The sequence below is a fragment of the Hyla sarda genome, chromosome 11, assembly GCF_029499605.1.
Source record: "Hyla sarda isolate aHylSar1 chromosome 11, aHylSar1.hap1, whole genome shotgun sequence".
In the NCBI taxonomy this organism is placed as follows: Eukaryota; Metazoa; Chordata; class Amphibia; order Anura; family Hylidae; genus Hyla; species Hyla sarda.
The window spans coordinates 12,366,597-12,390,785 of NC_079199.1; the positions used below are offsets into that span (position 1 = coordinate 12,366,597).

Sequence of the window (24,189 nt, forward strand, 5' to 3'; positions counted from 1 at the left end):
CCTACTCTGAACAGTTCCTGACATGGACAGAGGTGTCAGCAGAGAGCACTGTGGACAGACTGGAAAGAAGAACACAACTTCCTGTGGAGCATACAGCAGCTGATAAGTACTGGAAGGGTAAAGATTTTTTAATAGAAGTAATTTACAAATCTGTAATAACTTTCACCAGGCAATTTAAAATAAATTGTCTTCCACCAAAGTACCCCATTAAAGGGGTACTCTGGTGGAAAACTTTTTTTTTGGTGCCAGAAAGTTAAACAGATTTGTAAATTACTTCTATTAAAAAAAGATCTTAATCCTTTTAGTACTTTTTAGCAGCTGTATGCTACAGAAGAAACTCTTTACTTTTTGAATTTCTTTTCTGTGTTGTCCACAGTGATCTCTGCTGACACCTCTGTCCTTGTCAGGAACTGTCCAGCGCAGGAGAGGTTTGCTATGGGGATTTTCTCCTGCTCTGGACAGTTCCTGATACGAACATCAGGTGTCAGCAGAGAGCATTGTGGACAAGACAAAAAAGAAATTAAAAAAATAAAGATTTTGCTCTGTAGCATACAGCTGCTAAAAAGTACTGAAAGGATTAAGATTTTTTAATAGAAGTCATTTACAATTCTGTTTAACTTTCTGGCACCAGTTCATTAAAAAAAAAAAAAAGTTTTCCACCGGAGTACCCCTTTAAGGCCGGTATCAGATGAGCGCAATATGAATTCTCCTCTTTTGTCCCTCAGTCGGGCCAGGAGTAGCATCCATATCGCTCTCTTTAGGCTAGGTTCACACTGCAGAATTTCTGGGCAGAATTTCTGCCGGAGATCAAGTTGGTGGCGCTAGGACCGAGCAGACTGCATTGCTGCCCCAATAGACTGCAATGCATTTCTGGGTGGATCTTTTGGGAGATCTGCTCAAAAATACATTGCCATCTATGGGGACGGCAATGTAGTCCGCGCGGTCCTAGTGCCGCCGGCTCGATCTCCTGCAGAAATTCTGCCCAGAAATTCCACAGTGTGAACCTAGCCTTATAGAAGTATGGGTTTTCTAAAACAGTGTTTACCAACCAGGGTGCCTCCAGCTGTTGCAAAACTACACCTCCCAGCATGCCCGGACAGCCAAAGGCTGTCCGGGCATGCTGGGAGGTGTAGTTTTGCAACAGCTGGAGGCACCCTGGTTTGTAAAAGCAGGTCTATATAGCTGCAGGTATATGTTGGGGAATATTTTTAAGGCGCACAGGTAATATAAGAGTCTGCCCTGCAGTTCCTCAGGACTGTAGGTGACATAGCAGAGCTCAAGTAGCTGGGTGGAATGGTATCCATTCAGATCCAGTAAAGGTATATCCTATATAATGCATTTTTAATGTGCGCACCATTCATGGAGTGGCTCGGTATAGCTTAGTTGGTTGAATAAACGCAGGTAAGCACTCACGGGTACATGGGAGGCCCGGCTTTGCTGATGGATCTCGCAAGGACGATGTTCACCCTCGGTGCCTTTTCTTGCCCGACTGTAGCGTGTGGAATATGAACATGAGCAACCATGTAATTACCATAGGGAACTCCCCAAGGAAAGAAACATCAACATTATCCTACTCGTCTCTTCTTAAAGGGGAAATGACTACCAGAGCATTAAAAGGGGTATTCCAGGAAAAAACTTTTTTATATATACCAACTGGCTCCAGAAAGTTAAACAGATTTGTAAATTACTTCTATTAAAAAAAAAAAAATCTTAATCCTTTCAGTACTCATGAGCTTCTGAAGTTAAGGTTGTTCTTTTCTGTCTAAGTGCTCTCTGATGACACGTGTCTCGGGAACCGCCCAGTTTAGAAGAGGTTTGCTATGGGGATTTGCTTCTAAACTGGGCGGTTCCCGAGACACATGTCATCAGAGAGGATTTAGACAGAAAAGAACAACCTTAACTTCAGAAGCTCATAAGTACTGAAAGGATTAAGATTTTAATAGAAGTAATTTACAAATCTGTTTAACTTTCTGGAGCCAGTTGATATATAAAAAAAAGTTTTTTCCTGGATAACCCCTTTAACATTAGATTCATATAGTGGTATAAATTATACGGATACAAACTGCCCCAGCTGTTGCAAAACTACAACTCCCAGCATGCCCAGACAGCCTTTGGCAACAGCTGGAGGCACCCTGGTTGGAAAAATTTACCGACTGAGGGTGATGTCGAATAGAAGGAGCAGTGTCCTCCCGGCAGCACAGAGTATTTTAGGAGAGCACTATGCTGATCTTGTGGAAGGTTTCGGACTAGTGTTTTCAAACCAAGGTGCCTCCAGCTGTTGCAAAACTAGAAATCCCAGCATGCTGGCACAGCCTTTGGCTGTCCGGGCATGCTGGGAGTTGTAGTTTTGAAACAGAAGAGGCACACTGGTTGGGAAACAGTAGTCTGTAACCTTCCAGCGCACTCCTCTTCTGAAATACTTTGTGCTGCTGAGGCCGTGCTCTTTCTACTATAATATAACTCTCAGTCTGTGTCTCCCACAAGAGCAGTATAATTTTCTCCTAAAATACTCTGTGCTGCTGGGTGGACATTGCTCCTTCCACTATGTCACTCTTAGTTTGTAACAGTGTTTCCCAACCAGGGTGCCTCCAGCTGTTGCAAAACTACAACTCCCAGTATGCCGGGACAGCCAAAGGCTGTCCCGGCATGCTGGGATTTCTAGTTTTGCAACAGCTGGAGGCACCCTGGTTTGGAGACACTAATCCGAAACCTTCCACAAGATCAGCACAGTGCTCTCCTAAAATACTCTGTGCTGCTGGGAGGACACTGCTCCTTCTATTATGTCACTCTCAGTCGGTAAATTTTTCCAACCAGGGTGCCTCCAGTAGTTTTCTAACAGCTGGAGGCACCCTGGTTGGGAAACAGTAGCCTGTAACCTTCCATAAGATCAGCGCCCTCCACTTCTGAAATACTCTGTGCTGCTAGGGATCCTGCTATTTGCACTATGGGAAGTTCAACAAGGTCTGCATAATTCTCTCTCCTAAAAAACTTTGTACTGCATATTTATTAAATAAAAAAATTTAATTATTATAATAATAAGAAATCATTAGTAATAGTACATGTGCATTGTACAGCAGTAGAGACCCGTAATCTGTGTTCTCCAAGCTGTGGCGAACTAAAACTCCCAGCATGCCCTGCGACAGGCAAACACTGGGAGTTGTAGTTGTGCAACAGCTGGAGAGCCAGAGCTTGAGGAACACTGTCCTAAATGTACAGGGACAGATCTATGCTCATAGATGACGGTCACCTATACCCTGCAACTGTGTTTCCTAATCATGCTGGCAATTGTAGTTGTGTTGCAACAGCTGGAGGCACACCGGTTGGGAAAAACTAAAGTAGTCTGTACCCTTAGACAAGATCATTGTCTGAAATACTCTGTACTGCTGGGAGGTTAAAGGGGTTATCCAGGAAAAAACTTTTTTTATCAACTGGCTCCAGAAAGTTAAGCAGATTTGTAAATTACTTCTATTAAAAAATCTTAATCCTTTCAGTACTTATGAGCTTCTAAAGTTTAGGTTGTTCTTTTCTGTCTAAGTAATCTCTGATGACACCTGTCTCGAGAACCGCCCAGTTTAGAAGAGGTTTGCTATGGGAATTTGCTTCTAAACTGGGCGTTTCCCAAGACACGTGTCATCAGAGAGGACTTAGACAGAAAAGAACAACCTTAACTTCAGAAGCTCATAAGTACTGGAAGGATTAAGATTTTTTAATAGAAGAAATTTATAAATCTGTTTAACTTTCTGGAACCAGTTGATATGTAAAAAAAAGTTTTTCCCTGGATAACCCCTTTAATGCTCCTTCCACTGTCACTCTCAGTCTGCAACAGTGTTTCCCAACCAGGGTGCCTCCAGCTGTTGCAAAACTACAACTCCCAGCAAGCCCGGACTATGATGCACCTTCACTTATAGCTGCTCATACATTACAGAGCAACTCCTATATCAGTGTTTTCCAACCAGGGTGCCTCCAGCTGTTGCAAAACTACAACTCCCAGCATGCCCTGCGACAGGCAAACAATGGGAGTTGTAGTTGTGCAACAGCTGGAGAGCCAGAGCTTGAGGAACACTGTCCTAAATGTACAGGGACAGATCTATGCTCATAGATGACGGTCACCTATGCCCTACAACTGTGTTTCCTAATCATGCTGGCAATTGTAGTTGTGTTGCAACAGCTGGAGGCACACTGGTTGGGAAAAACTAAAGTAGTCTGTACCCTTAGACAAGATCATTGTCTGAAATACTCTGTACTGCTGGGAGGTTAATGCTCCTTCCACTGTCACTCTCAGTCTGCAACAGTGTTTCCCAACCAGGGTGCCTCCAGCTGTTGCAAAACTACAACTCCCAGCATGCCCTGAGACAGGCAAACACTGGGAGTTGTAGTTGTGCAACAGCTGGAGAGCCAGAGCTTGAGGAACACTGTCCTAAATGTACAGGGACAGATCTATGCTCATAGATGACGGTCACCTATACCCTACAACTGTGTTTCCTAATCATGCTGGCAATTGTAGTTGTGTTGCAACAGCTGGAGGCACACCGGTTAGGAAAAACTAAAGTAGTCTGTACCCTTAGACAAGATCATTGTCTGAAATACTCTGTACTGCTGGGAGGTTAATGCTCCTTCCACTGTCACTCTCAGTCTGCAACAGTGTTTTCTAACCAGGGTGCCTCCAGCTGTTGCAAAACTACAACTCCCAGCATGCCCTGCGACAGGCAAACACTGGGAGTTGTAGTTGTGCAACAGCTGGAGAGCCAGAGCTTGAGGAACACTGTCCTAAATCTACAGGGACAGATCTATGCTCATAGATGACGGTCACCTATACCCTACAACTGTGTTTCCTAATCATGCTGGCAATTGTAGTTGTGTTGCAACAGCTGGAGGCACACCGGTTGGGAAAAACTAAAGTAGTCTGTACCCTTAGACAAGATCATTGTCTGAAATACTCTGTACTGCTGGGAGGTTAATGCTCCTTCCACTGTCACTCTCAGTCTGCAACAGTGTTTCCCAACCAGGGTGCCTCCAGCTGTTGCAAAACTACAACTCCCAGCAAGCCCGGACTATCATGCACCTTCACTTATAGCTGCTCATACATTACAGAGCAACTCCTATATCAGTGTTTTCCAACCAGGGTGCCTCCAGTTGTTGCAAAACTACAACTCCCAGCATGCCCGGACAGCCGATGGCTGTCCGGGCATGCTGGGAGTTGTAGTTTTGCAACAGCTGGAGGCACTCCATTTGGGAAACACTGCCCTACAAGCTGGTAGATCTTCTGCCGGGGCCCCATGGAGTAGTGAGGTGCCAGTAGACGGCTATATTAGCAGTAACAGGAGAACGCCCGGTCACTTTGATCCGTCACATAAAAGGAAAAATAAAATTAGAATTGGGTCGTCTGAAGTTAAATGGTGTCGGGCCGGGTGACCTTTTAATTTTTTTTTTACATGGAAACCATGTGAGCCACTTTATCGGAGCCAGAAAAAAATAAAAAGAGAAGAAAAATGTTCTAAAACCAGACAGGGAGGTTCAGGAAAGCCCCATGGATGTATTTTAAGGCTGAGAGTCTAAAAAAGACCCAGAACAGTCATCGCTGGGGGGGGAGCGGGTCCGGGATGGGCCAGAAACACCACAAAATGCCCCTACATTTACACTCGTTTTTTGTTTTCATTTCTTGCAAAATCGCCACAAATGTCCACCATGTTTTTTTTGGTAAAAAAACACACACACAAAAAAAAAAAAAAAAAAAAGGCCACGGCCAGATGTTAGCTGAAAGTCAATAGGGATTTTTGAAAAGCCGAAAACACTTGGCCTTTTTTCACTCATCTTTGGCGCTTTTCTGCGGTTTTGGGGATCAGCAGCAGTTTTCCAAAATCGCAGTATGTTGAGACTATAGCGTTTTTTTTTAGAAGGTGGGGGGGGGGGGGGCTGGTTGGACAAAATCTTGGTGGATCTCTCCCTTAGGCTGGGTTCACATCACGTTTTTGCCATACTGTTTTCAATCAGTTTTTCTAAAGAAAACCGTATGGCAAAAAAACGGATGGAACAGTATGGGAAAAAGTAAACCGTATGCGTTTTTAAAAGTGCATACGGTTCCGTCCGTTTTTATCTAAAAAAAACATACGTTTTTGAAAATGTTGTCCATTTTTAATGGGAGGGGTCTTAGGTGGGGACTTTAGGATAATAATGCGCATGTGCAAAGTAAAAAACGTGTACGGTTTCTCGTATGGAACCGTATACATGTGTGTTTCCCATTGATGTCCATGTTAAAAAAAAAAAAACGTATGCGGTTGCAGTACGGTTTTTAAACCGGAGACATAACCGTGGTCAACTACGATTTTGAGTACGGGAGAAAACCGTATTGCAAGCAAACTGTACGCATCCGGTTTTCAATTATTTGTCTATGTATACGGTTTTAAATATGGTCACATACATTTTCAATAATGAAAACGTATACGGGAAACGTACTTGAAAAACGTGGTGTGAACCCAGCCTTAGGAGTCTATGGGAGCAAAAAAAAATTAAAATTTGCCATAAAAAACATCACATGGGTTTAGCGTGACTTGTCATGTTAAAAAGGCAGGGGGAAAACGCCAAGACTAAAACCCACTGGGGGAGATTTATTCAAACCTGTCCAGAGGAAGAGTCCAACCAATCAGATCACTTCTTTCAGTTTGCAGAGGCCTTAGGTAAAAATGAAAGAAGCGATCTGATTGGTTGCTATGGGCAACTGGGCAATTTTTCCTCTGCACAGGTTTTGATAAATCTCCCCCACTATTTAAAAAGAAAAAGAAAAACACCACAAAAACTGCATCTTGGAAGTGAAAAATTACAGGGCAGTTTTGTTTTTTTCGGTGGAAACTTAGGTTACGCTCACATTGCTATTGTGCTTTGACCCATTCTCGGTCAGTTTGGCTTTTTTTTTTTTTTTTTTGCGCCAAACGGCCCCAAAACGGACATTACTGGGTCCAAACAGATCCCATTGATTTGAATGGGGTCCATCAGGATCGGGTAGTTTACGGGAGAAAAAAAGTGCATACCCTATTTGCTTCTTTGCTAAAATCCGTTTTGACGGAACTTCCAACAGAGCTTAAAGGGGTACTCCACTGGAAATTTTATATATATATATATATATATATATATATATATATATATATATATATATCTCAACTGGTGCCAGAAAGTTAAACAGATTTGTAAATTACTTCTATCAAAAAAAAATCTTAATCCTTTCAGTACTTATCAGCTGCTGTATGATCCACAGGAAGTTCTTTTCTTTTTGAATTTCCTTTCTGTCTGACTACAGTGCTCTCTGCTGACACCTCTGTCCATTTTAGGAACTGTCCAGAGTAGGAGCAAATTCCCATAGAAAACCTATCCTGCTCTGGACAGTTCCTAAAATGGACAAAGGTGTCAGCAGACAGAAAGGAAATTCAAAAAGAAAAGAACTTCCTGTGGATCATAAAAGAAGCCAATAAGTACTGGAAGGATTAATATTTTTTTTAATAGAAGTAATTTACAAATCTGTTTAACTTTCTGGCACCAGTTGATTTAAATATATTTTTTCCATTGGAGTACCCCTTTAATACAGCAGAGCACAACGGCAATGTGAACGAGGCCTTAGCCTACATGTGATACTTTTACTATTAGGCAGCACAGCCCAACCCCTGTGTGTCTCCAGCTGTTGCATAACCACAACTCCCATCATGCCTTAATAGCCACAGGGCAGTGGGCGTCAATTTGTGGCTCCTCAGCTGTTGCAAAATACAACTCCCACCATAACCTTGACAGCCATGGGCTAGATTGACCAGGCCGATTGTAAGTATTAACCCCTTCCTGTCAAAGTAATTCTTGGCGACAGTGGCCCTCATTTACTAAGAAAATCGGGTTGTAAGTCTATGTTGCTTTCTTACCCGACTGCTTTTTCCCCTGGTATTTATTATTATTATGTCGCATCCTGTTTGTCGCACGTGGGTTTTGTAGGTTTTGGTTTCCAACTTCTCTGAGCTGTCGGGAAAAAATCCACAACAATTCAACAAATTCGGGTTGGAAACCTTAATAAATACGTGGGAAAGCTCAGAAATGTCGGGTTACGCCCCTTTTTCGGGTTTGGGAGAATCCACATCGGGTCCGTCGGGAAAAAATGTCGCATAGTGTCGCAGACTGGCGCACGATGTCTGCGACATGGCACAGACAAAGATGCGCCAAAAAAACCCGACAAAAGAGGTCGGGTTTAGAATAGTAAATGAGGGCCCGTGTTTTAGTTTGTTCCTCCTTGGGGGCTTATTTCATCACAGAACAAGGTGTACTTTTTCATTGCATCCTTCATTTTATTCTATAATGCAGTATTTCCCATCCAGTGTACCTCCAGCTGTTGCAAAACTACCACTCCCAGCATTTTATTCTATAATGCAGTATTTCCCATCCAGTGTGCCTCCAGCTGTTGCAAAACTACCACTCCCAGCATTTTATTCTATAATGCAGTATTTCCATTCCAGTGTGCCTCCAGCTGTTGCAAAACTACCACTCCCAGCATTTTATTCTATAATGCAGTATTTCCATTCCAGTGTACCTCCAGCTGTTGCAAAACTACCACTCCCAGCATTTTATTCTATAATGCAGTATTTCCCATCCAGTGTACCTCCAACTGTTGTAAACTACCACTCCCAGCATTTTATTCTATAATGCAGTATTTCCCATCCAGTGTACCTCCAGCTGTTGCAAAACTACCACTCCCAGCATTTTATTCTATAATGCAGTATTTCCCATCCAGTGTACCTCCAGCTGTTGCAAAACTACCACTCCCAGCATTTTATTCTATAATGCAGTATTTCCCATCCAGTGTGCCTCTAGCACACTGGTTGGTCGGAGTTCCAGAGCTGCGCTTACATACAGAACCAGTAATGCAATGCAAATAGGCATCCATCCAATGTACAAAGCCCTCAGAATCCACTAAAAAACAGAAAGTATTGGCAGACTTTGCCATCATTATACACAAATTGTATCTAGACATAAAATGGAATATAAAATTCTCTCAACTATGAGCGTTACAGCCGACTCCCAAATTCTTTACTCCAATTTTGGATATGTCTTTCCAAAGTACAGCGATCCCTTGACGACAGTGTCCGGACATGCTGGGAGTTGTGGTGTTGCTTGTGGTTTAGGGTAGTGAAGGGGTGAATGTTACATAGCTGGTGTCCAGCGATGTTCCACCTGTAACTTATTGTTTACTGTATCTTACCGTGCAGGGAGGGGATAGAGAGGACTGTGCAGCTGTTACTGTATGGCCACACAGTTCTATGATCATAGAGATGAGTGCAGGGAGGGGACAGAGGACTGTGCAGCTGTAACTGTAGGACCACACAGTTCTCTCTATGATCATAGAGATGAGTGCAGGGAGGGAATAGAGAGGACTGTGTAGCTGATACTGTATGGCCACGCAGTTCTCTCTATGATCATAGTGATAAGTGCAGGGAGGGGATAGAGAGGACTGTGCAGCTGTAACTGTATGACCACACAGTTCTCTCTATGATTATAGAGATGAGTGCAGGGAGGGGATAGAGAGGACTGTGCAGCTGTAACTGTATGACCCCACAGTTCTCTCTATGATCATAGAGATGAGTGCAGGGAGGGGATGGAGAGGACTGTGCAGCTGTAACTGTATGACCACACAGTTCTATGATCATAGAGATGAGTGCAGGGAGGGGACAGAGAGGACTGTGCAGCTGTAACTGTATGACCACACAGTTCTATGATCATAGAGATGAGTGCAGGGAGGGGACAGAGAGGACTGTGCATCTGTAACTGTATAATCACACAGTTCTCTCTATGATCATAGAGATGAGTGCAGGGAGGGGATAGAGAGGACTGTGCAGCTGATACTGTATGGCCACGCAGTTCTCTCTATGATCATAGTGATGAGTGCAGGGAGGGGACAGAGAGGACTGTGCAGCTGTACCTGTATGACCACACTAACTATGATCACCGAAATGAGTTCGACCAGGTAATTCATTGCTTTCTATTTAGACCCATTTAAATCAATGGCTCTCCTGTTTTACAGGGCATTCTGAGAATGGTAGTTTTGCAACAGCTGGACATTCACTGTCTTAAAAGGATCAGGAAATGGTTGTTCCTGGTAGACCCTGGTATAAGACGGTAAAAGTCATATAAAGCTGAGGTAACAATCTACAGTGATCAACAGGCAGGAAATTCCCCTATATCATATAAAGGAGGTTCTTTAAGGTCTTGGTTGTTGTTACAATACAAAGGTCATTGCACAGACATGTTTTCTCTATGTCTACTAAGATTACCTTCAATGGCTGCTAGGTTTATAACAGGGAAGGAGAGAAAGAAAATTCCCAGGAGAGGTGTGACTGCTGAAGCATGAATTTCTATAGGCAATATGTAGGTACATAAGCGGCAATTCTTCATATAGCTTTTAAAGGGACCCTGTACCCTAATGATAATCACAACAACATTCCCTTTATTCTCCCTAAAACATAGGGATAAGGAAATCCCTCTGCCATGTGAGCACAGCGTTTTCCAACCAGGGTGCCTCCAGCTGTTGCAAAACTACACCTCCCAGCATGCCCGGACAGCCCAAGGCTGTCCGGGCATGCTGGGAGGTGTACTTTTGCAACAGCTGGAGGCACCTTAGTTGGAAAATACTGCTCTGAGCAAAGAGCGCTCCAGTTTTAGTTATAATCCTGGGCAAAAATTCGGGACTCACCAGCTTTATTTCTTCATAGCAAGTCAAAGATTTTTTTTTTTATAGCTGTTTAATGTTTCAGCTGTTTTATAGCTGTACATTGAGTTTCAGGCCACATTCCTCATTCATATAAAAGGAAATTATTTTTAATTATGATGTTTTTCCAGATCATACACATTCGGGAATCACCAATGAGAAGAAAAAAAATTCCCCTTTGTCCTTTGTTGTTCTTCTCAGCCTTTCTGATCCCTGAATTCCCCGAAGTTCAGACGATAATATTCCACATCATAAGAGTTCGAATTTTTTCACATAACAGTGTCAGCATCACAGGACGGAATCTAGTCATAGGGGTGATTTCTAGAGCCCGAGAATTTTTTTTTACGCCTATATAGTGCTGCATAGGCTATTATTAGAAAATAATGCATAGGGTTTTTTTTTTTTTGTATGTCTTGTGCTCACCTGTTTTAGCTGATGTGGCAGGCATGGGATAATCTCTATTTTGTCTGTTATTCCATCACTGAAATGATTTCCTAATTTCATGAGATTCATCTGGCTTTGCAGAGAGAGAGAGAGAGAGAGAGGGGGTGGAGTTTGATCAGTGCACCTGGTCATCTTATTAGGCTGCTGGAGCTGGAGTTTACACAGGCGAACTGATTAGATTGATAAGTGGGTAGGGGTCAGTACACATTATGTGCAGTTTTGATACATTATCTTATTTAAAGTGCATTTTTCTTAAATACTGCCTTTAGGCAAAAGTTATTTGACCTATAGCCACAGCTGAGGGGTTTTATGAAAAGTCGAAGTATTTATGTTGAATTGTTACTGCATTTTTTCACAAATTTTTATGTAATTTAGTTTTTTACTGTGGTAAAATAGCACCATTTCTGGTGCAATTTGGGGAAAATTACAGCAAAAAACGAAAAACTAATGTGGCAATCAAATTCCTTTGTTCAAGCCCCATATTATAAATTATGGGAAGTGGTTGTCATCTTTGTATGACCCTAGACAGTTCCCATAACTTCTCCTTGGCCAATGCAGATAGGTCTGATCAATGATACCACTTTCATCCAATCCTCCACACTCTCTTGTTTTGTTCCGTTTAGGTGAGAGGTCTATTTCTTTTTCCTCCGATTTGTTGTGTGGCATATTCTCTATTTTCTATGCATATTGCAGTGAGTTGTCTATCTTGACGCTTTCATGTCTTACTTAGTCCAACTATCACTTCCCTTTTATAACCTTCCCATTTTCCTTCTACTTACTCTGTATTTTACACACAGCTGACTGGGAACAACCAACATCTTTCACACAGCTGACTGGGAACAACCAACATCTTCCACACAGCTGACTGGGAACAACCAACCTCTTTCACACAGCTGACTGGGAACAACCAACATCTTTCACACAGCTGACTGGGAACAACCAACATCTTCCACACAGCTGACTGGGAACAACCAACATCTTCCACACAGCTGACTGGGAACAACCAACGTCTTTCACACAGCTGACTGGGAACAACCAACATCTTTCACACAGCTGACTGGGAACAACCAACCTCTTTCACACAGCTGACTGGGAACAACCAACCTCTTTCACACAGCTGACTGGGAACAACCAACATCTTTCACACAGCTGACTGGGAACAACCAACATCTTCCACACAGCTGACTGGGAACAACCAACATCTTCCACACAGCTGACTGGGAACAACCAACGTCTTCCACACAGCTGACTGGGAACAACCAACGTCTTTCACACAGCTGACTGGGAACAACCAACATCTTTCACACAGCTGACTGGGAACAACCAACATCTTTCACACAGCTGACTGGGAACAACCATCCATCTTCTTCCACACTCTGTGATGAATTTCCGTCTTGAAGGGGTTGTATAATCCTTTCCAATGATACAAGTGATAGATTGTTGTGGCCATTTTATCCACTGCCCAGTAAGATCTGGAAGCTGTTCCCCATTACCTATAAAATATTTAACATTTTTTATTCTCTAGAATTTTTGTTGTATGATGGATCACACCACCGTAGCCGCCTCGTGTTTGGAGACAATACATATGATATCATCAAGGACAACACTTCTCATTTGCAGCCGGTGACTGATCCTTGTCGACAACTGGTGGGACAGGAAACTGACCGAGATCATCATCTTCCTGGATCCTTGAAAGAACTTTACAAATGAGGAAACACCATTTACCGGTAATATCGGGTGACAACACAATGACACTAAATCAAGGGTTCAAGGGTTTGTCCAGTCTGATGTAACTAAAGCTGAACCTGGAGTAACGAAAACTTCTGCAACTTTCTAAAATACTTTATGCTTTTAAAGGGGTACTCAAGTGGCCAGCGTTCAGAACTAAATGTTCCGAACGCTGTTTTCGTGCTGCGTGGGTCGACCACACCCCTCGTGATGTCACGGTCATGCCCTCTCAATGCAAGTCTATGGGAGGGGGCGTGACGCACCTTCCATAGACTTGCATTGAGGTGGCGTGGCCGTGTGGTCACGAGGGGTGTGGCTGATCCACGCAGCGCGAAAACAACATTCAGAACATTTAATTACATTGCCTAGCGGTTTAATATATTGGGACTCACTACAATCTGCATTTTTGTGCCTGTTTTAGGCTATGTTTCCACTTTTTTTTTCTCCAAAAGGGCCAAAATAATCCACCAAATTCACTACATAGTGATTTTTGTGGCAGATGATAGCTGGGAGTCAAAAGAAAATATGAAGCTCCAAACCCACTTGGCATTTCTTTACTCTTTATTGGCATTTTTAGGCTCGGTCGCAGTTTTCAAAAATCACATTTAAAAAACAAAAAACTGCAAAAATAAGTTTTGTGGAGAGGTGCTAGTTTGGTCCTGAGTATAAGGATGACAGCTGTCACTTCGGATCATCAGACTTATGGTCAGGCTGGGACTTGTGGCCGTAATACACATTTATGCAAATATTGCAAACACATTCTGCCCGTCTGAAACTGGTCTTAGTGACTCAGCGCATTGTTGTCTGGGATTGCAGGTTTGCATGCATTTTGCATGTTCTTCCCATGTTTATGTGTGTATCTAATGTTTCTTTCCACACTTTAAATGTATTATATTGGTCTCTATGTCTGACTACAGATGAGTCCCCCCCCCAACCCCCCACCCCCACCGGGGACGTGATGTACAGGTCACATTCTGCAGAACATTTTTCCGCTATATAAATTTTGAGCAATGGATGTTCTTACAATCCAGTACAGAAGTACAGGACGTTCTTCTTACAATAACGCAGAGACCTCTAGCTTCCGGCACAGTTACTGCACCCAAAATTACATTCTACAACCGTTCCATTACTTCATATAATCACTCATCAAATACCATGTACCCTCTTTTCCAATGACACCAATCCTGGGCATGGCCTCCATATTGGGCAAAATTAAGAGCAAATTTCCTATATCATTATCATCATCATCATCATCATCACAGTGGATCAGCATCTTAAGTAATATACCCTGTAACACCAACAAGCCATTTATTATACAGAAAACGGAAAAATCTTTTTAACATTCCATACCATTGATATAAGTGATCCGTAGGGGGGGAGAAAAAAAAAAAATCTAGATAATAAAAAAATAAAGAAAAAAATAAAAAAAAATAAGAAAAAGGCTTCATGCTTTTACTTTGGGGTCTCATTGCTCATTTTGCATTTCATAAATTCCACCATTGCACAACTACTGACTAAATTCCCCATTGGACTATGATACATTCCTGATATAATATACAATTTTTTCTTATTTTATCCCCCCATGACCTCGCACCCCTTTCTCCTCCACCATCCTCAAATTTCCTTTTTTTTTTTCTCTGGATGACACAGCATCCGGATAGCGGAGCCTTACTCGCATGCCATTTCAGGATAAGAGTCAGGAATATTTGTGCCATGATCGTTCGCTGCATACCTGATGGATATCCCTAAACCGCCGCTCACTCCTGGATTTATTTATTCACGCCGTCACCCTACAGACTAAGCCGTAGATTCGCACGCTTCCTCCCCACTTAGCAGACGCTCAGTGATCTCGGATGTTTTTTTTTTTTTTCCTCCCTGCATAAAGCAGACATACAGTGTATATCACTATGATCTTTTCCCAGATCTAACACTGCGGTATCATTAGCCAGGTAGCCTGGGGAAAGGGGGGGGGGCATAAATTTAATGAATGATTTCTATGCATTTCTCTTCAAGACTATACATTCTGAATAATTGCAGACATTCCCTCATATCCAGATGCATAAGGATGCAATCAATTCCCTGTTTCATCACCTGCCCCATAGCTGGCACAGAGTGTAACCTGCTTTGCAGCACTCCCCCATCTCTGCATGCAGCGTGCCAACATGGGCACGGGGTAAGGAAAAGAGGGCAATTTTTTTTGCAGCACTAAAAAGGTGCAATGTGAAAACCAGTACATCCCCAGAGCCTGATCCAGTGCACTAAGGTCACTCGTCCCCGTGTGCTAAGAATATAAAGGGGGGGGGGGGTGAACACTTACCTTTTCCTGACTTTAATGAATTCACTGCTGGCGCCTTGCCAAAGGTCTCTAGATTCCATGGTAAGAAAAAGATAAAATTAAATAATGCAAATAATTAAAAAGCAAGTTGCAAGCAAAACTGTTCAGGATGTGATGGGGTAGAGGTAAGCGACCAGGTAGGCATGGGCCAAGCGGGCATCTGGCATCTACTAGTTGCACAGGAGCGGGTAGCATGTTATCTGCAGGCTGCTTGTAGGAATGAGGCCATTGCAGTGGTGAGGGGTCAGGGGAGGAACAGATGCTGCAGCTGCAGATTCTATAAGCAGACAGCATAGCGCCCATAGACTGCTGCTGTAACTCCAGCTGGGTGCCACCAGTGCACAGGGGTATTGCCTGTTTAAAGGATTGCCTGAAAGAATGAAAAGGAGACTATAGGCAGAGCTCACCCCCTGTGCAAATGCTAATGGTTGAGCCCAAGGAATATAAAAAAAAAAAAAAAAAATAGAATGATCAGACTGGGCAGTTTTACACAGCAGTCTATGGATGGCAGGAAAAAAATAAGATACAAATTTAAATGTAATAATAATAATAACAACAATAATAATAATAATTATAATAATAATAATAAAGCTTCATCAACAACACAACAGTGTATAACGGTGGTCTCCAACCTGCGGACCTACAGATGTTGCAAAACTACAACTCCCAGCATGCCCGGACAGCCGTTGGCTGTCCGGGCATGCTGGGAGTTGTAGTTTTGCAACATCTGGAGGTCCACAGGTTGAAGACCACTGGTGTATACAATGTATCATATAGTATCCAGCAGAGGGGAAAGGCAATCGAGTCTTCAGCCAATTCACCAAATGAAATGTTCAACATCCGATCGGCAATCGCTAAGATGGCTGAAGGCGTTTATCAAAGCTGGGAAATGTATTTATCGATTTGCACCTGTTTATTTTTTTTTTTTTTTTTTTGGCATTAAAGGTTTGGCACGCACCACGGTCAACATAAAAATGTGGTGTTTTTTCTCGCCAGTTTTTTGGGGGGGGGGTGTGGTTTACATGGAGTGGGTGTGGTCTCAACTTAATATCTATATTCATTCTAAGGCTGTGTTCACATGACAGAATTTCCAAGCGGGAATATTCATACGGAATTCTGCTCGGGAAATTCCGCTGCAGCAGAGTCCCATTGATTTCAGTGGGATTCTGCTGCACTGTGCCCGAGCCGAAGAAATTCCGATTCCGGCGTCTGCAGAAAGAACAATCATGTCTATTCTTTATGTAGATTCCACTCAGAAATGCATTGCTGTTTCCGAGCAGTCCTAGCGCCCGCTGAATTGTGCAAATGTGCAGAATGTCCATCAATGTTCTGCACGGAATCGGAAGACTGAACATGGCTGTACCCTTAGGGTCTATTCACACGTTCAGTATTCTGCGCAGATTTGATGCGCAGGATTTTCTGCTGAAGATTTCAATGTAAACTGAATGAGTGAACACAGCTTGAAATCCTGCGCATCAAATCTGCGCAGAATACTGTACGTGTGAATAGACCCTAAGGGTACGTTCACACGCGCGGATTTTCGCAGCGTATTTAGCTGCGGATCTGCTGGTGAAGGCCCCGCTCTATGCTGGCTTTACATGAGCCTGCTTGTAGCGGCAATACGCCGCTACGAGCAGACACAGTGCAGCAATGTGCGCGACTTACTCGCACATCACAGCCGCTCTCCCTGCGAGTATACTGCAACTCGCACATCGCAGGGTGTCTGCTGGTAGCGGCGTATTGCCGCTACGAGCAGGCACATGTAAAGCCAGCATAGAGCGGGCCTTCACCAGCGGATTTGCAGCATAAAATACGCTGTAAATCCGCACGTGTGAACGTACCCTACTGGTGCACTCTCACACACAGTCTCAACAGCGGGTTTGAAGTTAGGGATCTGCAGTTCAGGGTTTCACAAGACATTCACCTTATCATTATGCCTATTAAAAATACATAAAAATTACCTTAGTGTGTGAATGCATACTATGGGTAGGGTCACACGTCGCGCATATGCAGAGTATTTAATGCTGCGGACGCGCTACTGACTGTCCCTAGAGTGTGCCTTGTGCTGTGCCTGCGTGTCCTGCTCTGTCTTCTGGAAGCAGCAATCCTCTGCTACGAGCATACACACAGGGATCTGTGAGTCGCAAGCACATTTGCTGTGTACTGACAGACATCGCGGTTGCTCCCTGGGCTAGGCTGAGTGTGTCTGCGATGTCTGTGAGTACACACACTGTCCATGTGCGGGTGACTCACAGATCCCTGTGCGTATGCTCATAGTGGAGGATTGCTGCTATGAGCAGACAAAGCAGGACACACAGCAGGAGGCACACTCTAGGGATGGTCAGTAGCGCATCTGCAGTGTCACCCTTAGTTCACAGACTAGTAACTAGCAGCGGGTTTCCGGACAGTACGCAAATCTGACACTATTGCGAACTGTCTGTGGACCTATTTATATCAATGGTAGCATAACTTGCTGCGGGATTCCCGCAGCGGGCAACCCGCTGCTAGTAGTAGCGTGTGAACGCACCCTAAGGGTGTATTCAGAAATACAGTATCCGGCGCATATGTGATGCTGCAGATTTTATGCTGCAGTGTTCAATGTAAACTAAATGACTGAACACAGCTTTAAATCCTGCACATGAAATATGCGCAATCCTGTACGTGTGAATATTCCATTAGGGCTCATTCACACTGGAAGATTTCATTGCCAGATAGCAGCCTGTTTCCCGCTGCGAGTCTGAATTGGGGGTGGACTCACCAAGACAGATTTTTGGCAGTTGAATTTCCGTTGCAGACCCCATTGAAGTCAGTGTAATATGCTGTGGAAAGTTTGTTGTGGCATCTAAAATGAAAGTGAAACGATCTCGGCAGCTCAGCGGAGCAGATCAGGACCATCGCGGTAAAATCGCGATGTCCCAAAAAGCTGTGTGGACAGCAGGAGGGCCCTTACCTGCCTCTTCACCATCCGGTCAGTCCTCTGCTACTCCAGGAAGCTTTAGCAGGCTGGAGCAGCAGAGCACCAAAAACACTGATTAATGTTATGCTATGGCATAGCATTGAACAGTATATGTAAAGTGAATCCACCCCTTTTCCCATTTTTTTTATGAAATAATGTAATAACATTTTTTAATAATCATATGTGGTATCAACGCATGCGTAAAAGTCCGAACTACTAAAATATAAGGTTAGCTAAAAGGCATGGTCGATGGCATACATGTAAAAAAAACATACCAAAGTCCAAAATTGCTAATTTTTGGTCACTTCATAAACCATAAAAAATTTTATAAAAAGTGAACAAAAAGTCCCATCAAATCAAAAATGGTACCGATAAAAACTACAGACCAGAGCGCAGAAAATAAGCCCCGTATGCAGAAAAATGTAATTTATTAATTAAGTTATAGGTGTCAGAAAATGACAATTTTAAACATAAAATTACTTGCACCAAAATTAGTATTTTACTACTGTAAAAAAATTATAACCTACATAAATTGGGCATCCTTGTAACCATAAGGACCTACAAACTAATGATAAGGTGTCATTTTTACCGAAAGGTGCTCTGCGTAGAAACGGAAGCCCCAAAAAAAGTTACAAAATGTTTTAGTTTTTTTTCAATTTATCAATTAAATATACATTTTTTGGTTTTGCAGAAGATTTCGTTATTAAATGATTGATGTCATCACAAAGTACAATTGGTGGCGCAAAAAACAAGCCCTTATATTGGTCTGTGAGTGCTAAATTTAAAGCGTTATGATTTTTAGAAGGGGAGGAGGAAAAAACGAAAGTGCAAAAAGCAAAATTGGCCTGGTCATTGAGGCCAAAATGGGCTTCGTCCTTAGAGGGGTACTCCACTGCTCAGCGTTTGGAACAAACTGTTCTAAATGCTGGAGCCGGCGCCGAGAGCTCATGACGTCATAGCCCCGCCCCTTAATGCAAGTCTATGGGAGGGGGTGTGACGGCTGCTGCTATCTCTATGAGATCAAGGTATATAGTAGTTATAAACCTCCCCTACAGCTCTGTCTGTATACTGCTGATATCTATATGGGACCAGGATATATAGTAGTTATACACATCCTCTCCAGCTCTATGGGGGACATGTATCAAAGATTTTACCCCTGTTTTGTGTGTATTTTTCTGCGCAAAATTTTGCGCAAGCCCTTTTTTTGCGCATATTTTTGCACACGTTTTGGTAGAGCATGTCCTCCAGATGTGGCTGAATCAGGGTACCTTGGAGTGACCTCTATAGTACACATGGATTTATTAACTGGCACTTTTCCTTTACACCAAAAATTTTGCCGCAAGAGCTGCTTTTTTTGCGCCAATATAAGCCATCTTGGACTAAATGTAGCAAGATGCTCTAAATCATTGATTCTATTTTTCAAAGAGTGGATTGAGGAGATGACTATATTTACCCGCAAATTCTGAAGCTCATTGCGCTTGATTGATAAATTTAGCGCTTCTGCACATAATTTAGAATTCGGGAAAAGGGGTAAAATGCTTCTACCATACACAAATAATGATACATGTCCCCCTATCTGTATACTGCTGATATCTATATGGGACCAGGATATATAGTAGGTCTACACCTCCCCTCCAGCTCTATCTCTATAGGATCAGGATATATAGTAGTTATACACCTCCCCTCCAGCTCTATCTGTATACTGCTGCTATCTCTATGGGATCAGGATATCTAGTAGTTATACACATCCTCTCCAGCTCTATCTGTATACTGCTGATATCTATATGGGACCAGGATATATAGTAGTTATACACCTCCCCTCTAAATCTATCTGTATACTGCTGCTATCCATATGGGATCAGGATCTATAGTAGTTAAACACCTACCCCTGAGGCTGTGTTCACACATAAAAGTGTACCCCCACTTTATACATAACATTTCTTGTTGCTTTTTTCTTTTTTTTGCCGTTTTTTTTTTACTTTTCCACAAATCAAGGCAAAAATGGAGATAGTACTGCAATTGTACAAGATATAGTAAAAGGATGTCCTTTATACAGTAAATTACAGCAAAAACAGCTAAAACGCTGTAAAAAAAAAGTGTGAAAATGCAGTAAAAATAAACATCAACATGTGAGCAAAGCATACAGACGTTAAATCTCAATAAAACACCTAATTTATGATTATAAATAACTTTTGTCTCATGGCAACATTTCTCTAAAAAATGCACTGAAAGGGTAGGGTCAAACGTGTCGGATTTGGCTGCGCATTTTCTGCAGCTGATTTTGCTACCCACTGGGGGATATTTATCACAGTTGTCTATGTCCCGCATCAATATAGACCAAACTACAGAGGGTTAGGCCGGTCTATTGGGCTCCTAATTTATCAAAAGTCGCACGGGTCTTGATAAATTCTGCGCATGGACTTTGGGATCTATGCTTTAGTCTATATTTAAACCTGCTCCAGTATGGTCTGACATTTCAGCGTACCTTCAGCCGATGCGACTTGTCGCTGAAAAGTCGCTTTTGATAAATTCAGCACCAATGCATTTTCCAATGCATTTCAGTCAAAAATAGACTAGAATGCATCATGTTCTAAAAATCCTCTAGAGCAAAAGTCGCAAAAAAGTCGCACATATTTAGACTGCGACTTTCTCTGCGACAAATTAAGACTGGAAAAAACAGTCTAAATCCTTTGATAAATCTCCCCCACTGACTTCAATGGGTAGGCAAATTCAGTGCAGCGAATGCGCAGCCAAATACGGCACGTGTGACCCTACCCTAAGTAGGAAAACTGCAGTGTGAATTGACCCCCAACCCACCTATGAGTCTAATGAGTTCACCTGGGTGACCTCCAGCAATGTAGGCTGCAATAAAAAACCTAAATCATTGTGTATTTGTAAACCATGATGGGGCTTATCCTATGACTGTCACATCAGCAAAAAGAGGTGAGGAAAAAGGCACACACCCTACAGTACATTGTTCTCTAATAGAATTTTTATTTTTTATACAAAAAAAAGCAAAAAAATTTAGTAATCAATTTACTGAAATAATTTTTTTACATCAGAAATATTTCCACAGTGTCAAGACGACATGTGCAAAATCACATCTCCCTTGATGGTACAGAAGTCCGCTGTAGATCTGCAGCTAATCCGACTTGCGAGTTTTATAAAGTTCTTTGAAACTTCCTAGAAACAAGGAACAATTTATTTCTTCTAATGGTTTTTTGCAACATTGTTTTTCCTATAAAAGTAGTATTCCCCCAACCCGGGGCTCTCCAGCTGTTACAAAACTGCAACCCCCAATTTGCCCTGATAGCTAAACTTTAAGCAATACTTAGGCTATGACATCTCTAAATCTTGTATCACTGTCCAAGGCAGATCTGTCTGTCTGTAGTCAATGTTTCCCAACCAGGGTGCCTCCAGCTGTTGCAAAATTACAACATCCAACATGCCAACAAGACAGCTGCTGGCTGTTCGGGCATGCTGGGAATTGATGTCTTGCAACAGCTGGATGCACACTGGTTGGAAAACACTAACTTTGTGTATCAATAACAATAAATAACTGTTATATCCTGTATTATACTCCAGAGCTGTACTCACTATTCTGCTGGTGAGGTCACTGTGTACATACATTACATTACTTATCCTGTACTGATCCTGAGTTATATCCTGTATTATACTCCAGAGCTGTACTCACTATTCTGCTGGTGAGTTCACTGTGTACATACATTACATTACTTATCCTGTACTGATCCTGAGTTATATCCTGTATTATACTCCAGAGCTGTACTCACTATTCTGCTGGTGGGGTCACTGTGTACGTACATTACATTACTTATCCTGTACTGATCCTGAGTTATATCCTGTATTATACTCCAGAGCTGTACTCACTATTCTGCTGGTGAGGTCATTGTGTACATACATTACATTACTTATCCTGTACTGATCCTGAGTTATATCCTGTATTATACCCCAGAGCTGTACTCACTATTCTGCTGGTGAGGTCACTGTGTACATACATTACATTACTTATCCTGTACTGATCCTGAGTTATATCCTGTATTATACTCCAGAGCTGTACTCACTATTCTGCTGGTGAGGTCACTGTGTACATACATTACATTACTTATCCTGTACTGATCCTGAGTTATATCCTGTATTATACCCCAGAGCTGTACTCACTATTCTGCTGGTGAGGTCACTGTGTACATACATTACATTACTTATCCTGTACTGATCCTGAGTTATATCCTGTATTATACTCCAGAGCTGTACTCACTATTCTGCTGGTGAGGTCACTGTGTACATACATTACATTACTTATCCTGTACTGATCCTGAGTTATATCCTGCATTATAACCCAGAGCTGTCTGGGCATGCTGGGAGTTGTAGTTTTGCAAAAGCTGGAGGCACCCTGGTTGGAAAACACTGACTTTGTGTATCAATAACAATATATATATAACTGCTGAGAGAGAAGACGCAGACATGAGGATCGTCCTATACGGATGCTACAACATTACAATTTTTTCCCCATGATTCTTCATGGCTACCTGTTATGGTGTCATCTTTGCAGATTTTATGGTTCTAATTAGTGGCGGAGGGAACACATTGTAACACTCGCTCTCCATTATCACACGGAAGAGATAAGTGGTTAATTCTTGTATTTTTTTTACACCACTCTCCTGGGTAATGGAGCATTTATGAGGCAGCAAAAGAGACCGGAATATAACAAAATGTGACATATCTACGGGCCATGGAAAGATCTAAAAACACTAAAGAGGGTTTCCAGTTTTACATATACATTGTGAGGACTATATTACATCATCTATACCAGTTTTCTGATGTATAGAAGTTGTTAATTATTGCAAAACAACCGTGTGGAACTTTTTGCCATTTTTGTGCAACACTGATTACCTTTATATAGTGAAAACAAAGGTTAAAGAGTCAGTGTAAATATCACATTACTTATCCTGTACTGATCCTGAGTTATATCCTGTATTATACTCCAGAGCTGCACTCACTATTCTGCTGGTGGGGTCACTGTGTACATACATTACATTACTTATCCTGTACTGATCCTGAGTTATATCCTGTATTATACTCCAGAGCTGTACTCACTATTCTGCTGGTGAGGTCACTGTGTACATACATTACATTACTTATCCTGTACTGATCCTGAGTTATATTCTGTATTATACTCCAGAGCTGCACTCACTATTCTGCTGGTGGGGTCACTGTGTACATACATTACATTACTTATCCTGTACTGATCCTGAGTTATATCCTGTATTATACTCCAGAGCTGTACTCACTATTCTGCTGGTGAGGTCACTGTGTACATACATTACATTACTTATCCTGTACTGATCCTGAGTTATATCCTGTATTATACTCCAGAGCTGTACTCACTATTCTGCTGGTGAGGTCACTGTGTACATACATTACATTACTTATCCTGTACTGATCCTGAGTTATATCCTGTATTATACTCCAGAGCTGTACTCACTATTCTGCTGGTGAGGTCACTGTGTACATACATTACATTACTTATCCTGTACTGATCCTGAGTTATATCCTGTATTATACTCCAGAGCTGTACTCACTATTCTGCTGGTGAGGTCACTGTGTACATACATTACATTACTTATCCTGTACTGATCCTGAGTTATATCCTGTATTATACTCCAGAGCTGTACTCACTATTCTGCTGGTGAGGTCACTGTGTACATACATTACATTACTTATCCTGTACTGATCCTGAGTTATATCCTGTATTATACTCCAGAGCTGTACTCACTATTCTGCTGGTGAGGTCACTGTGTACATACATTACTTATCCTGTACTGATCCTGAGTTATATCCTGTATTATACTCCAGAGCTGTACTCACTATTCTGCTGGTGAGGTCACTGTGTATATACATTACATTACTTATCCTGTACTGATCCTGAGTTATATCCTGTATTATATACTCCAGAGCTGTACTCACTATTCTGCTGGT

At 42.2% G+C, this 24,189-nt stretch overlaps 1 protein-coding gene across 1 annotated transcript in view; it reads right to left on the bottom strand.

The window, feature by feature from the left end:
* The window catches only part of TRAF3 (TNF receptor associated factor 3), a 128,181-nt gene extending 112,643 nt beyond the window's left edge, over nucleotides 1-15,538 (bottom strand). The window contains exon 1 of the mRNA XM_056545485.1: nucleotides 15,219-15,538. The gene's annotated coding sequence lies outside the window, so the exon portion shown is untranslated. The remainder of the gene's footprint in view (nucleotides 1-15,218) is intronic.
* Nucleotides 15,539-24,189: the final 8,651 nt, after the last annotated feature.